Source organism: Poecilia latipinna, unplaced genomic scaffold (assembly GCF_001443285.1).
Source record: "Poecilia latipinna isolate Pla-1442-1.1 unplaced genomic scaffold, P_latipinna-1.0 Scaffold3156, whole genome shotgun sequence".
Classification (NCBI taxonomy): domain Eukaryota; kingdom Metazoa; phylum Chordata; class Actinopteri; order Cyprinodontiformes; family Poeciliidae; genus Poecilia; species Poecilia latipinna.
Window position 1 is genome coordinate 38,795 of NW_015115772.1, and position 2,905 is coordinate 41,699.

Consider the following 2,905-nt stretch of genomic DNA (forward strand, 5'->3'; position numbering starts at 1 on the left):
TTATATTATGTTTATGGTATATGCCACGGACTTCTGTTTTAGCACTTCCGCATTTTTTTTGCCACATACACTGCTTCCGGTGCACAGGCAACAGTATGTGTACAGTGGCTGCTCAGTCGCTGCAGGACTATTAATGATGCCTTTATAATTATTCAGACGTCCTGAAACGCTCCAACAAGAACAAAGGATTTAAGCTGGATGTGTCAAAACTTCACAATAACTTCGAAGGTAAGTTAATAAATCGTTTGTATTCACCATAATGCCTCATATGTCTGACGTAGCTAACAGGGACAAGCTTATAAAGGTGCTATGTAAACGTTAAGTGTTTTGATTATCTATGCATTGTGCAATCTATCTATGCTATATAGATAGATATAGATGTATACACTGCTCAAAAAAATAAAGGGAACACTCAAATAACACATCCTAGATCTGAATGAATGAAATATTCTCATTGAATACTTTGTTCTGTACAAAGTTGAATGTGCTGACAACAAAATCACACAAAAATTTCAAATTTATTAACCAATGGAGGCCTGGATTTGGAGCCACACACAAAGTTAAAGTGAAATGTTCCCTTTATTTTTTTGACAGTATATATCTATATAAACACATAGAGATCTGTCTATATTGTGCCCAAGCTATCAGTCGAAGCTCAAGTTAGGTTCCGAATGTAGCATCTAATTCGGAAAATAGCTAAAGGGCAGTTACTCTTAATTTTTCACTATCTTGAGCTTTTTTAATGTGTTGTACTTTAAAAACTACAACACCTAGTCATTTCAAACCTAACTATATTATTCTGTACTAACAGCAGAATAAATAAAACATTTGTGAAACCTTCTAATTGATTTGTGAAATTTGTAAAATGTCAATAATAGATTCCAGAACGCATTAGATCTGAATTATTAAATTGGCATCATTTGTTATTTTAACTTTCCGTTTTCTTTCTTTTTTTAAAATCTTTATTATAGTTGGAGTTGAACAGGAGTTCTGTTTGATGGCTTCCTGGAGGGAGGGATCGGCTGAGCTAATGTTGTCAACAACTTTTCTCCTGCTATTAACTTTTTTGCTTTTCTTTATATAGAAAGCATTTCTATCAGTTGCTCTTTTTCCGTTTTGTATACAGTATTTGCTCTATTTTTTATTTTTACCATAATGCTTACATGGTCAGTTGAGGTGAAAATGTACATCCTCTTACTGACAAATGTCAGAACCACATGGACTGAGCTGGTTATGTCAGATCAATCTGAATCTTTATTTCTCATTAAAATGACTTATTGTAATTTTAAGACATTGTGTTATAAAATTGCATCTTTATTCCGCTGCAACAATGACTGCATTCTTGCAATTAAAAAATCTTGTATCCTGACCGTAATGCTCCCTTATACAACTCACAGAACAGATGATTGAAATAAAGGCACTTTTTGAAAATATTTTCTGTGATTTTATTATAGCAATTGAGGGCAGGAGGAATCGATTAAAATCAAATTTGGTATGAAAAAAACCTTGTAAGTCATATCGTGCAGCCTTATTCAGTATATTAAATTATATGACCAACTACATATTACTTTATATTCACATTTCTTTGCTGGTATTACCTAAAAGTGTTGCATTTTAACATCTCACTTGAACTCCTGATCTACATGCAAATACTTGATATAACATAAAAACTGAGAAATGGGGAAAAAAGGTTTGTGAAATGTAGAGTATTACAAATGAGATTCAATTTTATTGTAGGTACAAACAGGATAGCAAAATGAACAGTGAATATATAATATACTTTCTAGCAGCTAATCAGACGTCAGACTTGTTTGCCTTTACTGGTGATGAAAACTCGTCACTCTGGAGGAGAGGAAGAGCGGCTCAGCCCCATCCAGGATGACTGCAGTGTCAGGGTAGCCAACAAAGTCTGCAGGTAGATTTTTGCATATCTGGTGCTCCGGTTTCCAGATCATAGTTTAACCAAGTAAATAAAAAGTTAGTCCATGTTGTGATGATCCGGCAGACAGTGGACTGATGGACGCCATCAGCTGGTCCAGGTGCTTGGATCCAATGGAAAGGTAATCAGCACAGCGATCATGGCTCAGAAACACGAGGTGTTGCGATGCAAACCTGAAAAATTAAAAACAAACAAAAAACTAATAAGCATCCATATTTAACTGCACAATGTAATCAAAACTAATAAATCCTCAGCTCTTTTTGAGAGTTTGCTTGAACATAAATTGGCTCTCAGGAAATTAAATGTTTAAGTGAAATAGTTCTGGTATCACAAAGAAACTGCAAAAAATGTTTCAGGGTTGTAACAACACTTAAGTTACTGAGTAAGAGTGAACTAAAATACTACTTAGAAAATGCATGTTAAAATCTGAATACTCTTTTGAAAGTGTGCAGCTGAAATTAATTTAAACTACTAGCAGGCAAAGCACAGTGTTCACCTGATATCTGTACCAACAGTAATACAAAGATGATGCATATAAGGCATTAGTTTATAAAAGTCGAGGCAAACCTAAATTTACCATTTTTAAAACGAAAGGCAGCGGGAGGATATAACTTCATAACTTCATTTTCTAAGCAGAATCTCAGAGAAAAAAAAAAGAGAAATTACGTTGTGTAACTCAAGAACAGATTATAGCAGCCAAGGGAAAAATTCACTCTAACATGGATTATAATTATGAAACAGCAAAGGTAAATGTCATTTTCAGGATTCGGGAAATTTGTACCATTTGTTCTTTGGTTTTTCATGTGGATCGGTGCCACTTAAACGGCTGTAAAGCGAAGGTTTTGGACCTTAATCTGACCGACTACCTGTGTGGTTTGGATCGGGCTGAAGCGTTGCTGCTCTCGGCTGTTCTTAAATTACATGCTCGGTATCGGAGGGGCTTGTCGCTACGACTGCATATTAAAT

General features: G+C 34.9%; 1 long non-coding RNA gene across 1 annotated transcript; it reads right to left on the bottom strand.

Annotated features, from left to right (window-relative positions):
• Nucleotides 1-1,703: 1,703 nt before the first annotated feature.
• Nucleotides 1,704-2,683, bottom strand: LOC106940275 (uncharacterized). The gene is made up of 2 exons (XR_001423041.1): nucleotides 2,517-2,683; nucleotides 1,704-2,112 (listed from the first exon to the last, which is right to left on the bottom strand). It is a non-coding gene; the product is annotated as an uncharacterized LOC106940275 (long non-coding RNA).
• Nucleotides 2,684-2,905: the final 222 nt, after the last annotated feature.